General features: G+C 37.6%; 2 non-coding genes across 2 annotated transcripts; both read right to left on the reverse strand.

Annotated features, from left to right (window-relative positions):
* Positions 1-14,711: 14,711 nt before the first annotated feature.
* TRNAN-GUU (transfer RNA asparagine (anticodon GUU)) lies at positions 14,712-14,783 on the reverse strand. Its single transcript has one exon. It is a non-coding gene; the product is annotated as a tRNA-Asn (tRNA).
* A 213-nt stretch (positions 14,784-14,996) lies between these two features.
* On the reverse strand, positions 14,997-15,068 carry TRNAN-AUU (transfer RNA asparagine (anticodon AUU)). The gene has a single exon. It is a non-coding gene; the product is annotated as a tRNA-Asn (tRNA).
* Positions 15,069-15,866: the final 798 nt, after the last annotated feature.

The following is a 15,866-nucleotide window of genomic DNA, read 5'->3' on the forward strand; positions in this document are numbered from 1 at the left end:
CTGTTTCAGTTGATTGAGGAAAAATGTCGGAAAAAACCCCAACCAGGTAATTTGTACCAACCAGGAATTTGTTACTCCAGAGTGGTGGACTGAACTACTAGGTTTTTAGCTTGATGGAGTAGATAACAGCGAGATGGTGCAGTATTTGGAGAGATGTTGTGATGTTTATTGACTTCACTGGCTTTGAGCCAGAGGCCGTTTTAGGATCTTATACTCGCAGGATGCCCTCTCCAGCAATTGTACATAAATAATAATAAATATATATTTACATACTGTATATGACGATATTTCTGACATAAGTGCCAGTAGGTGTGTGAGTGCGGTGATTGGCTTTTTATTTATTTTATTTTATTTTATTTTATTTTATACCTTTTTTTTTGTTTTAATTATTTTGGTGTAGACCTAATTTATTAATATGCGATGCTTAAGGAATGGTGAACGGGACAAGAGTTCGGGGTGAAAGATATCAGTTGATAGACAGCATTAAGGTATTATATGGGGAGATTAAGAGGAAAGCAAGAATGGGAAATGCTGGGTTTGCAGTTAAAGACCTGCTCTTGGGCAGAACACTGTGCATTCATAGGCCTACATACATACATATATTTTTTATGTTGTTAAGTTTCCCCTTCCGGTGGCAGAAGCGTCTGAATCGTTATGGAGACTTTCATGGTGTGGTGTTATTTTATTCATCTGCCTCTCTGTTGTTGTCGTGTGTCCTCTCAGACAGTATTCAAATTTCCAACAGTGTTTGTGGTTTTGTTTGTGTGTTTTAGTTTGGTGGTGGGGGCTGGTGGTAGTTGTAGAAGAGTTTCTCCAGTGTTGTTCTGTTGTTTGTGTTCGGGGGATTTGCGAAGATGTGTTGTGTATATACACGATTTACTGCCGAATGTGTGTATTTCCTGTTTATGTTGTTTAGGTTGAAGACGATGATTCGATATGAGAATCGAACCCACGCTCAAGGATAGCTCTGAATGAGCAGCAAACATGCTACCACCTGAGCTACGCCTGAGGCTTAGAATAATGGAAACTTTAAGGTTAAAATATTTGTTTTACCTTAATAAGAAACCAAGAAAACTGCTGCACTGGATTACACTGATATTTATTATTTCGACTAATTGCGGAAATTTAAAAATGAAAATGTGTTTAATAGTAGGTCTAATTTTTTTATCTACACACTTGAAAAGAATGTTCTTCCTCTCACCGAACAGAATGTTTTCATCCTAGATAGTACAACGCAACACAACATTAATATTCACCGTCCGTACCACAGCAACCCTTCAACGACGGAAATTTTATTTATATTCAGACAGGTAAACAATGCAGCGAATCGGATTATTACTCCTCCCGCCCACACTTCCAAAGACCTTACTAAAACAAGACTGGGCATTCAAGCCACACCAGTGACCGAACAGATTTATTTAAAATGTGGGGAGTAATAAATTCAGCGAAGCAATTTTATGCTAGATAGTTTTATTTCCAAGTGAACAAAGTTGACAACTCTTCTGCACTTTTTGCCCATACTAAATCTTCTTCTTCTTCTTCGTCTTCTTCTTATTCTTCTTCTTTTCCTCCTTGCTTAATGCAACTATCGTGATATTCGTGTTACAGTATTCTTACCAAAACTTTTTTTAAGCACAACCATTGTGAAAGCCTAAAATATTCATATTGGACCTATCATCCATATCATTTTGATCCTGCTCCTCTGGAACACCTGGTATAAGGGACACAACAGAGTAAGAGACACTTCAGATCTGATATACCCTCATGACAGAACCTCTTGTATCAACTGCTGGGTTATTTAAGCGTCAATCGAATTTGCGATAGCGAGGAGGTACTTGGCGAGATGAGACCGAAGATTCGCCATAGATTACCTGGCATTCGCCTTACGATTGGGGAAAACCTCGGAAAAACGCCAATCAGGTAATCAGCCCAAACGGGAATCGAAACCACTGAGCTACGCCCGTGGCTCCCAAAACGTTGAAGATATCCAAACATTCGATGCAAAACTCAAACATTTTCATTGATTCTAGTTCACGTTAACACTTTGTTTGTTAAAAACATAAAATTGTTTAGTCACACGTTAAAAGTGTTAAATTTTTTAAAAAAGGTATATATATTGGACAGACGGCCCGTTTCGACGTGATGTTACGTCTTCATCAGTGTCTCCTGAACTACTAGGAGACACTGATGAAGACGTAACATCACGTCGAAACGGGCCGTCTGTCCAAGGTATATACCTTTTTTTTTTTTAATTTTAACATTTTTTAACGTGTGACTAAACAATTGTATGTTTTTTCAAAATTTTTTTCTAAACTATAAGCATCTATCTGTCTCTACCCATTCAACTTGTTCGTTATACCCACCATCGACATTACGGTACAACCCCGATCATTTTGACAGTGCACCGCGCTAGTTGTGGTGAAATTTCAGCTGACATCACTCGTTTGAATAAAGGATCAGCAACTCCCTTACTTTGGCTATTGTATTATGTGGCATTCTTTTCTGTCTTTTTGCTGGTAATTTCCAACAGACCTCGAGCGATGTCATCGACTCTAAATAGCCGCAACTTGGTAAAATAAACAAACAAACAAACGAATAAGAACACAACTAGTCCCTTCAATTCCGTCCCAACAGGATCCTATGCTCTACATTCTCGCCAAATTGTACCGTGCCCGCCTCCGATGTGGCCTTCAGTCGGGAATTCCCGATGTCAACATCCGCATGCCTCTATATTGGTCACAAGTAATGATAGAGGGAAATTTCCCACATACCAGGGAATTTTCTCTCAAGTGAAGTACTTTCCTTTTTTTTAATGTCATTTAACGACGCAATATGAACTGGACGTTTATTTAGCGTTTGTAGAATTGGTGACTATTACACTTTTACTACGTCATATTACTTTTGATCAATAAAACGGTGTGAAAGGACGTGTTTCAACGAATCATGGCTGTTTATCACTACAATTTTATCACTTCCCTAGTATTTGTTTATTTTTATCACTTCTTTAGCATTTGTTTGTTTTTATCACTTCCCTAGCATTTGTGTCTTTGTTTGCTAACATTTCTAACTGCAAATTCTTTACGGTACCACAAAACATGCTTTGCGATCGTCATTTGTTTCCCGCATAGATAGTCGATTGAAAATGGCGGCTTCGTTGAAACATTTTGTGAAGCTAACATTAGTGAAATAGAACTTTAGTAAGTCAATTAATATTTTACTGTATTAGAGCACTTGATTTATTCTAATCTTTATAATTATACTTTCTTCTAATCGTGTAATAGTCAATTAAATCCCACTCATATTTTTATTTTCTCTAGACTATTTCGTTTATATGACGTCATTCCATTTTCGAGCAATGAAGTGTAATGAAATTTTGAATTCCAACCAATGACAGTCAGACTTTGCGATAATTTTTGCAGCTAGATTTATCGTTGTCAATTTATCGCATGGTCGTTCTTTTGTTTAGTCGTTGTTGCCAACTGTTTCCCCGTAAATTGATGATCATGAATACATTAAGATGCAACTACACTGTTAAACTTTTCTTTCACCTTTAAAGCAATGAATGCAAGATTGATATTTAATATTAATTAATATATTTAAGCAGTGAAGACGACGTTCAAAACGGCTCACCATGTAGACACAAAATCTTCAGGCATCTTAATTGAACGTACCTTTTAAACTTGATTCTTTCAATATTCTTCCCGGATTGCACGCATACGCGATTGGAATACTGAACTGTGTAGATGCTAGCTTTAGTTCCGTTACACACTACAGCGAGAATGCGTTTGTCGAGCTATAAAAATTGCTTTCGTGTAGCACTGATTGTAACGGTCGAAATAAGAGACAGCTGACATTGGTCCTGCTTCCACAGGTAATATAACCTATAAGTAGCCTATAAAATTGTATCTTGTGAATGAAATGAAACATTTAATATAAAGTCAGATGTTCAAATTTATGTAACATCATCGCATATCAAGCCCAATGACCTTGCATAGTAATAATAAGGTATTTTCATCAAACTGCCTTCCGTATGGCGTAATAAAATTCGTGTTTTAATTAGGCCTATCTATACAGAGATGACTTCACTGTGTAGCAACATGTCTCGCTGTGAATACATAAGCATTGGTATATAGCTGTCTCTACTGTTACTGTTAAATTAAATTATGATTTCAGCTGATAATGAAAATGTATTTATGTTGTAATAATAAGAGAAAAATGCAGTACATGTAATTAACATTGTTAAACCTGTATTTCGCTTTTCGCAATTGGCATTACTGAATAATAACGTCGAATTTCTTTATTGTAGTAATCGATATTCATCTACGAGTATTTCAATTTCACAATGTCTGAATAGGTTAAGTATTCGTTAATAAACAATTATTAACATTTTGTGATCGAATTTTAGGGATATATTATTTACATTTTTATTGTATTCACGAAATAGTCCTAATAAATGCCACTCGAGGTCTGAGATTTCCCAGATAAATCCACTCGCTTCGCTCGTGGATTTATCGGCAAATCTCAGACCTCTCGTGACATTACTACAGATAAATTTCGTACATTTACGGCACATAAAAGAACTAGGGCTTCAGACAAAATTCGCGGGCTATTTCTCGTCCACGATGAACTTCAACGTTGAAAAACCTCTGCAGTTGGAAGCGTCGGTAAATAAAATATTACTATAGTTAATTAGAAACAAAAAAAAAAAATAATCTATTCCGTACAGAATTGCATCTTTTCCTATACAAAACAAATCGCGACTGAAAGAGATTGTTTTACTTTCACTAGAGCTCCATTCTTTTAAAACCATTTGAAAGTATATTTGAAAGTAAAAACTTTAACTTCTATCTACCTTGTCACTCACGAAGCAGTAATAGTTCGTAATGGTCAAACAGTCGTAGAGCACACGCTCCCGAAACAATCAGTTCGAGTTCCATTCCCGTCATAATCAATGAAGACATTTATCTTTATACCGCTCGGTTGAACATTTTAATATACAACTCATTAATGAAAAGTATTTTACTTTATGAGGCTGAAGCAATGACACTCAAACAGGAACATAAAAGTGAATTGCTAATCATAGAAATGAATTACCGGTACCTAAGAAGTTCAGCAAAAATTTCAACTTAAGGTAGGTGTCCGTGATATGGCCATGCTAAGATTTGAGAATTTTTCTAGCCGCCATTTTGAAATAAAATATAAACCACATTTTTCTTACTCGTTCTCATTCTAATGGACTTTCTTAAAACACTTTCCTTTCCCCATAGAAATAACTTTAATTGTCCAAAAAGTCCCAAATTCCAAAAGTCTACCTAGTGGCCATATCAGGAACATGTGCACATGATGTGGCCACCCTTGTTCCATGTTCTACAAATCGTGATTGTTTTCAGTTTGATAGCGCAGTTGTGTTAAAATTAAATAATTTTGGTGTAAAATGAATAAACATGACACTTAATAAACTTTTTTATAATTCAAAAGTGTAGTCAAAACAGGTTTTTCCATAAAAAAAAGTACGTTGTTTTTCTTAAAATACCAAATTTTTGCGTAATCCCAGCTATAAGGCATGCAAATTTGTCAGATGAAAAAATTAAAGTGAAATGAACTTGATATAGCCATGGTGCATTTAATATGGTCATATCAGAAGCAGGTAAGCTTTCACGAAAATCGTTTGATTATGAACAACTCGTAAAAGATACGCCATCAACGACAACACCAATCAACAGAACATTAAAAACTGAATGGATTACTATGATTTTCATGAAACAAGTCTTTGAAAAACATGCATAAAACAAAGGAGACGTACCAGAGTAAAATAAGAAGAGGTCACATGAAAACCGCAAAACAGGCAACTGACGCCCTATTGCTCAGCCTGCCTGGATGGAAAACGATCAAGTGACATACCAGGATGCCCTTTCGCTGGATGCTGCTGCAATTTAGCAGATTTTTTGGTTAACTAACTCACAATAGGGGGGTGGCCATATCAGGAACATGGCCATAACATGAGCACCACCTTATACAGGGACATCATTTTATTTTTACTTGCATTTTTATTGTACCTGCACTTCTGAATGTACTTCACTCTCACCCCTTCACTAATGTCCTTGCTCCCGTCAGACACCCAAACTTACGGCCGCTGTTGCATTCGAAGTCATCAAGCAGTGAATTAACACTGCAGTGTATAGTGTGTTTCATAAATATGATTGCGTTTTCCATAGAAGAAAGAACCTATATTAATAATATCGTACTAAAAAATTATATTCAAGAAACGATAAATTCAATTTCAGAGAATATGCTTCAAAATGTTTTTAATAATATGCGTACTGAATTGAAGCCTGCATTGTAATGAACGGCAACCATTTTCAGCAACTTGTTTAAAAATTCAGATTAGCTTTTTTTGAATTGAGGTGGCTAGAAGCAAAGGAATGCTAGTGACATTTGTAATAACATGAGTTAAGTGCATCCAGTGTAAGCAAAAGTATCTAAAATTTTAGTGGCAAAGGGATATTTTATTCGCATCACACATTAAAATTTAAATAAAAAATTTCACCGATTTTACGAAAGCTTAAATATTTAAACCCCATTTTCTCAAAAGTAACTTAAGTGCACTTACAGCCCTTTACTTATGCCCCCCCCTCAATTTAGATGCACTCTCTATATTGTATGATAACATCAATAATTAATACGCTAAATAAAGTAGACATTACGTAACGAACATAGCCGCCTGAAAAGTTGAGCTTTTGAAAAAAAAATGTTACTACTCTACTGTATTTTGATAAATTCCGTAAAAGTGATGATCAAACTGAAAATCGTAATATCGTATTTCCTTACAACATAAATGGATACACTACTTTTCTCTCCTCCTATACCTAGTAAAATGATTTGTTTACATATTGCACTGGTAACATAAAATTCCTGTAATGGAAGGGGGCAACAGTGTTTCCGAGTATAGCCAGGTTAATGTTAAAAATGTTGGTAAAAATAAAGTGATGTCCCTGTATAACTTATAGACCTACATATACAAAGTGGAAGTGAAATAATCCTGCAGATTAAAAGGGATGATAGGGTACCGTAGGCCTACACTTAAATGAATAGAAAACCTATATTACGTTTTGTGATTAAATGCACACGTTATTGAAATACCTCAAAGGAATAAATTTCAAATTTATTTATTTATTGAATACACAAGGTTTACACTACATTAGGCATTGCAGCCCGAAAGAGTAGAAGCTCGTGCTCGGGCGCAGTTCAGTATAACTTACTTACTTACTTACTTACTTACTTACTTACTTACTTACTTACTGGCTTTTAAGGAACCCGGAGGTTCAGTGCCGCCCTCAAATAAGACCGCCATCGGTCCCTATCCTGAACAAGATTAATCCAGGCTCTATCATCATATCCCACCTCCCTCAAATCCATTTTAACATTATCTTCCTATCTACGTCTAGGCCTCCCCAAAGGTCTTTTTCCCTCCGGCCTCCCAACTAACCTGTGGTCGTGCCGGAGAATCAGTCCCATTCCGAGGCTTACTGTTAGGTTTCGTAACAAGCTGTTTTTTATGGTGATGGGATGTTAGCCCTTCGTCCAACCCCCAAGCTGGAGGACCACCCCTTATCGGCTGTCCACGACTGCTTATTCAATATATTCGCAGCTACCCTCCATATCTGGAGGCCGTCTCCTCTATCCGCAACCTGAGGACGCGCCATGCCGTGGTGATAGGGACCCACAATACATGGGCAGTTCAGTGTAGTTATATAAAATTGAATAGTGTTAATTCAGCATAGTTATATTCATATATAGTAAAATACAGACCATGTCATGACATATACAAATATAGAAAATACAAAGTACACTAGCATTAGATTACAATTTTAAACTCATATAGCTTAAGGAGAGACAAAAAAATTAGATAATTAATCTAATTTGTCTCTTAAATCTATGTGTGTTCAGTGTACTTAGTTCAGGGTAAGCTCTAATTAATGCATTATATATTCTGGATCCAAAATTCCTGCTAATTCCTTACTACATTTTATATCGGTATGAGCAAAAATCACGGTAGTACTTGCAATAATTACCGAATAAGAGGATGTTAAACATTTGAAAAAAAAATTCTTAAGGGGAGGCAGAGGCAGAGAGATTTGTTTGAATTTTTTTTTTATTTTAGTAGGTTATTTTACGACGCTTTATCAACAGCTTAGGTTATTTAGCGCCTGAATGAGATGAAGGTGATAATGCCGGTGAAATGAGTCCGGGGTCCAGTACCGAAAGTTACCCAGCATTTGCTCATATTGGGTTGAGGGAAAACCCCGGAAAAAACCTCAACCAGGTAACTTGCCCCGACCGGGAATCGAACCCGGGCCACCTGGTTTCGCGGCGCTGACCGTTACTCCACAGGTGTGGACTGTTTGAAATTGATCATGGATACTCTAAGTATGTTATTAGTAATGGACATACCAAGTTTCAACTTTCTAAGTACAATAGTTCTGTAAATATTAATAATTTTATAAAACTTTATATCGTTTGATATAAAATGCTCCATGCACCATGTTGTAAGAAATGTTCAATATTTCTTTTTATGTATATGTTCAGAGAAGGTATATAAATAATGATAATTAGTTTATTATGGGAATAATATAGTAATACAGTTATCTTGGTTTTAATTTCATACTTTTAAAGGGTACAAAATCAAAAACTAACATCGGAATACGAAAATAAAGATAATACAAATGGAAAAAACCAAATTTTCATTTTTTCTTCAGTTTTGTTCGAAAATTTCACCTCTGCCTCCCCTTAAAATCTATGAACTTTGCACCAATATGATAATACAGTTTTTGTTATATACAACATGAGCTATTTCTCTGAAAATCTGCAAGGTTTTTACTTCCACCTTTATATATGTGAGTGAGTGAGTGAGTGAGTGAGTGAGTGAGTGAGTGAGTGAGTGAGTGAAAAAAAAAATAATAAAAACTGCTTCAACATTGTCTTTGTCCACCACACACTCCATTTGAACCCGGCTCTCGGTCTTAGGAAGATGGTACTGTGTAATAACTTCTGAGCATGAGCAACTTGCTTACTCAACGTTTCAATTAAAACGAGATCGCTACACAGCTAAGCCGCACCCCGCTCGGTTCCATTGCTCCCATTCTGCCCGGTCCGGTTTTGGCGTCGTCCTACCGGAGTGGCTGTCACATTAGACGAGTGTTATTATTCCTCTATGTAAATTCCTGGACCCCTGCCGTATCAAATAGGCTACATATTTTCTTACATAACGGCAAATCGCGGCTAAGATGCACACAAGCTTCACGGTCTAGCACTCCCACTGCTTCTCCTTGTAGCGACAAGAAATTTCTTTCCTTTCAAACTCATTATCATGAATATACTTGAAACAGTAATAATAAACAGAGTTAAAGACCTAATAATACAAAGTCACACTAAAGGCACGGTTCAAATCACGCTGCAGTGATCATGGAACAGTCCGGGACTCGACTTTTGGCTAGGGATAAACTTTTCTATATTAAGACGTTGAAAGAACAACTCTCACGGTTCCTGTAACGGTGGGAAAAAAAAAGGTAGCTTTCAAATTCCACATTCCTCCTTCTCTTAAGGGTCCCATACACGGAAAGACTTACCTGAAGGTAAGCTGTGTAAAACTAAATCCACAAGCAAATCACCTCGTGTATGGGAGAAAATTATTAAGAACTTCGGCCTTGAGGTAAATCTCCTGAGTTCTGCAGCTGTCTCCAAATTAAGCGGGAATAAAAGTAAAAACAGCACACGATAAATGGGACACCGCGTATAGGGTAAATTAGGGTCTGTTGGACAGTCCGGCATGTTGGACACTTTGTACTTTAACGTGTTACCTTGCCACTTGTGGGCACCACATTCTGGTAGAAGTCAATGACTGAAGTAGCTCCACTCGTGGCTACTTCCGTAATTGACTTCTAGCAGAATGTGGTGCCCACAAGTGGCGAGGTAACACGTTAAAGTACAAAGTGCCCAACATGCCCGACTGTCCAACAGACCCTAATTTACCCTATATATAGGCTATTTTTGGCTGAATTTTAGATTTTGATATTTAATTTTCTTATACTATTCTATAATGTTCCACATTTTCGTGTAATGTCCTACATTTTGAACCATTGTGTTCTACATTTCATTAAAATAATCTGGTAACCTAAGTCCACAAATACGATTCCGCCATTACCAGGATTCGAACCTTGTTCTACAAATTTGCTACCAAGGTGGCTACATTCGTTAATAATAACTACGGTAGCTCTTATATGATCGCTTACTTTAAAACATAATAATTTTTGCTTTCTTTTTCTGATGGTATTATAAAATTCTTGTTCCATAAATGCAAAATATAGCCTACAATTAATTCAATTCAGTTTCTGAAGCCTACTCTCCAACAAAGTCAATTTCAACGACCTCGAGAAGCTGTTTTTGTGAAACACCTGTAAGTCTGTGGTTCCTCACGTGTTTGTAAATAGAGATGCGTCAGCGAACGTCAAGTGTGTCAAGAGGCTCTTGACGGTTCTGCCTCCGCGACCGCGTGCAGTTGACGCAGTGACGAAAACGCCGCAAAGGAGCACAAACGACCAGCGACTGCGTCAACACGCAATGTAATATCACATTCTAGTATATATACAGTCAAGAAACTCAATACGTAGTAAATATGCATCCATAGATAGTTGCTAACCACTAGGATCGCTACTATCGCCTCATCACAGACAATGCGAAATAGTATCCGCACAGTCTATTGTTCCTAGTACCCTCATAAACTCAAGCTTCGTGACTGTATGTATATATTAGACTGTGGTATTAGACCTATAGTTCAAGACTTGATTACTGAAAGAAGGATTGTAAAGGCTTGTCCACAATAAATCAGGAACGAGAACCAGAAACGAGAACGGGAAGCGAAGAACGTTAAGACTGGTTCACAATAAACTGGAAACGAGAATCGGAACGAAAACGAAAACGGTAAAATAGTTAAAATGTGTACATTTAAATGTGAGCATTCACAATTAACGAAAAGCTTGCCGGAGCCCAGGATCGGGAACGGAGAGTTGGCCAAGTTTCAACTTTGGCGTTCACGTTTCCGATCACAGCCCACTAGATTCATTCTAATGCCATCTAAAAGCTATTTTGTCGTCGTATATTTTGTAGCAAGAAGACCGTGACATAACCTATGCATTACTTTGTTCTGTGATGTGCATCATGGAGCAAGTTTTATTTGATGAGATTCTAATATTGAGTGTTGAGGAAAATCCTCACGTTTACGATAAGCAGCGCGCCTCGTATAAAGATGAGAAAATGAAGGAGAATACGTGGCTTCCAATAGCTGCATCTTTGAACACCGATCATAAGTGAATCATATTTTATTACCGTATTGGTTGTATTACACACTACATATTCATACTTCAATTCAATAACTACTGTTGTGTTCATTTTTGTTCCATTACAAATGTTTCTTCTGTAATTATTTTACGTTATGGTAGACTTAAAATAGGTTGTGATAATAAAGATTCATGGGCATATTTATAGTACCGTTGAAATTTTGAAGTTGGTTAACCTGTGTTTATATTGGCTGCCTTGTACTCATGAGAGAACGCCATTGGTCAATTATACACAAATAACATCAGAATGCGTAATATCGACTTTACATATCGTTATTGAGATGCATATCGATATGCATAGTCGTCTACGTTCTCGGTTTATTGTGAATCAAAAATTTCATATTCACGTTCTCTGCTTCTCGTTTTCATTCTGGTTCTCGTTCCCGGTTTATTGTGAACCAGCCTTTAATCTAAAGATGTCTGATCACAATAAACCGAGAACGGAAATGGCTATGCAAATCGATATGTATGTCAATAACGATATGTAAAGTCGATATTACGCATTCTGATGTTATTTGTGTATACTTGACCAATGGCATTCTCTCATGAGTAGCCCTACAAGCCAGCCAACATAATCAACTTCGAAATTTAAGACACGGAATATTTAAGAATTCAATTCACGTGGTAGTCTGGTCACATAAACACCTAGCATATATGGAAAGTGATTCTACTGAATTTCTGCGTTAGTTACAAGCAACGAATGGACAAGATATTATGTCATGCCCTTTTTGCTACAAAATATACGACGAGCAAATAGTTTTTTGATGACAACAGAATGAATCTAGTAGGCTGTGATCGGAAACGAGAACGGCAAAACTAAAACTTGACCAACTCTCGGTTCCCGTTCCCGGGCTTCGGCAAGCTTCTCGTTAATTGTGAATGCTCATATTTAAATATATTCATTTTTTAAAAATCCGTTCTCGTTCTTGTCGTTTCCGTTACCGGTTTATTGTGAACCAGCCTTAAGTCTGTTATCATTCTGCTTCCCCTTACTGCAGTATCCGCATTCTTATCTTGAAATAAATCGTTATCACTTCATTTTCTGCGCTCCGATCTAAAAGAACTGTCAAAATGTCGTCTTATTGCACTCCCGCTCTCCGTATCAACCATTATCAAGTACAAGCGCCAGGGTTCGATCCCCCGCCAGGCCTAGCAATTTGTGATGGACAAAGCAGATGTTGCAGGTAGTTTCTCTCGGAGTATTACCGTTGTCTCTATCATTACATGAACATTCTCCATCATCCCCTCATTTTTTTTCAGCTATCATCTGCAATGGGAGAAGTACGGGGAGCAGTACGGATTTCCGATGCTGATAGAGGAAAAGTTTGGTGTTCCGGGCCCTGAGGCTTAGGAGGTAGTTGTATATGAGGATGGGACCTGGCTGTCAAGATTGAGGCAGAATAGCCCACTTGTCAGCATCGGGTGACGTATTCTGCGTATTCCCTGATACAACGCAGAACTTCTTTTTTAGGTTTTCCCCAACTGTAATTCTAAGGCGAATCCTCGCGCTCATCTCGTCAAATACCATCACGAAATCGTCAATTCCATCGATATTAAATACCGGAAACTTATGATTAAAGGGTGGATGTTGATGACGTAAAAATCTACTTAAATGATCATTAAAATGCCCTTAAATTAATGGAAAAATGACATGAAATTAAAAGAAAATGACATTTAAATATTATTCACTGTACTCGCACCACAACTTCTTAAAAATTAGTCACCTTGTTTCAATGACTGCCCTGCAAATCTCGGTGAGAGGAGGCAACTTCCTGGAATTTAGCTAAGATAAAGGAAAAGAACATGTAACAAAATGAAGGTTTTAAGGGAAAACTATAGATTTTAATGAGGTTTACAATGTGTTTCAATCAGGGGTGGTCGGTCATTTAAACTAAGCTGTTGTCAAGCATTTTATATTACTTCCGTTGTGTGAAGTGAAGCCTTCAGTGGAATGAGGGCTGGATTTTATAGTGTGTTCCAAACTATAAAACTCAAACTTCATTCTTATTCACTTATTCAGTAGGTAATTACTACTGATCTATTTGCTTAGAAAATGATTTAACAGATCTATCGGTAAAGAAGAAAGTAAAATGCAATCCAAATGATCTAAACGATCTTCAAAGTATTAAAAATGACCAAAAAAAGTCGAAAAAAAATATAAATTAGACCTGTTAGTTCAAAAACGTCAAAAAATACAAAAAATTCAATATAACAAATTATTGTTTACGTTGATATTACCATAGAAAGGATTTCTATATTAATAGGCATCGTCCTAATGTGAAAAACAAGGAGATGACTTTTCATCAACATCCGCCTCTACTTATAAGTAATACAGCGTCGTTAAGTAACCGACTAAAAAAAATTGGCATTTTCTGTGAATCCAATAAAAGATAATTCCAGCAGCGAAGCTAAATTTCTGTAAGATTAGGAGACCTTGTGATGATGATGATGATGATGATGATGATGATGATGATGATTACGACGACTCTAATCGTGGTGGTGATGGTGGTCGGCACCATCGCGTCTCTATGCGATGACCGACTGTGAAGTACTTAGGTGGTTGGTGACAAGCAGGTTGGTTGAAGCAAATGGTCCTCGAACAATCTATTTCGTCATGTTAGCAAGATCTCTTGAAAGCTACAGGTGGAGCTTGTGCCCTTGCTGCACGCACAGTCAGACTAGTTTGGCGCTGCTGTTAGAGTTACTCTGTCAACTGTTACAACATACCCCATAAAACCATCACGACTCAACAAAGAGGTTACACATGTTAAAATGGCTCTTTATTAATGCGCCGTATTTGTGGAAGTAAAAACATTCACTCCAGTAACAACGACGTGAATGGACGGCGAAGTGGCTACTGTGACCGAGTATGCCGAAAACGAGGCCGTAAACTGGGCACTTAACAGCTGCAAGTTCTGTAGAAGGTAACCCACAGCACTCTAAATTCCCACATGTCACTCACACTCGCAAACTCTCAATCGTATAGCAAAATGAGAAATATGAATTTATGCAAGGCTATCTCACGCTTTCAGACAACTCGAAGCCTCTCTCCGGAGTCAGACTGGCCAGTAGAAAGAACGCAGCACCATGTGAAATATCAATACTAACAACATACGACCTTCTTAAAATATTTCCCCACTGTTGCCACACATTTCCGTATTTCTCGTGAGGAATTTGCCTTATCAAAAGAAGATTTACAATCTTCCTTTTTTTTTAGTTGGTTATTTAACGACGCTGTATCAACTACGAGGTTGCAAATCAAGATTTCAGGTATAACTCCCTGTAAAGTTGATTTGAATAATTTCGAGGGAAAAATTGTTCCGGAGCCGGGTATCGAACCCGGGACCTTTGGTTTAACATACCAACGCTCTACCACTGAGCTACCCGGGAACTCTAGCCGACACCGATCCAATTTTTCCGTCTATATCCACATACCTCAAAGTGGGCTGACAACCGTCAAGCAACCAACTTCGAGTGCACACTAACTCTGTGTGACTTTAATTGTGGTTTTCTGTTAACGAACAGTGACGTGTATTATGCAAATCAATATTTCAGGTATAACTCCCTGTAAAGTTGATTTGAATAATTTCGAGGGAAAAATTGTTCCGGAGCCGGGTATCGAACCCGGGACCTTTGGTTTAATGTACCAACGCTCTACCACTGAGCTACCCGGGAACTCTAACCGACACCGAAGTTGGTTGCTTGACGGTTGTCAGCCCACTTTGAGGTCTGTGGATATAGAGGGAAAAATTGGATCGGTGTCGGCTAGAGTTCCCGGGTAGCTCAGTGGTAGAGCGTTGGTACGTTAAACCAAAGGTCCCGGGTTCGATACCCGGCTCCGGAACAATTTTTCCCTCGAAATTATTCAAATTATTCAACTACGAGGTTATTTAGCGTCGATAAGATTCGTGATAGGGAGATGATGTTTGGCAAGATGGGGCCGAGGATTCGCCATAGATTACCTGGCATTTACCTTACGGTTGGGGAAAACCTTGGAAAAACCCAACCAGGTAATCAGACCTAGCGGGGATCGAACCCGCGCCCGAGCGCAACTTCAGACCGACAGGCAAGCGCCTCAACCGACTGAGTCACGCCGGTGGCTAATCTTCTTTGTAGCAGTATTGAGTGGCTAAAGGAGGGTTAGGTTAGGGACGACCCTTCAGCACGTCGAAAATGATGGTGGTGGTTCGTGCACTAACATTGAGTTCTTCATCAACCCGCTTTGCTGTATCAGTAGTGTCACTACTGTCATCAAGAGCCAATAAAATATATATATATATATATATATATATATATATATATATATATATATATTTTTTTTTTTTTTTTTTTTTTTATTCCTTGTCAACACAATCAGAAATCTCCTGAATTCTCTTCTGAACATTTAGTCGAGAAAGCGCAGTTTTTTCAAAATTAATTAACAACTTTCATTGGACAAATTATTTCAGCCACTTGATCATTAAGCTTTTAAAA

Source organism: Periplaneta americana, chromosome 6, assembly GCF_040183065.1.
Source record: "Periplaneta americana isolate PAMFEO1 chromosome 6, P.americana_PAMFEO1_priV1, whole genome shotgun sequence".
NCBI lineage: Eukaryota > Metazoa > Arthropoda > Insecta > Blattodea > Blattidae > Periplaneta > Periplaneta americana.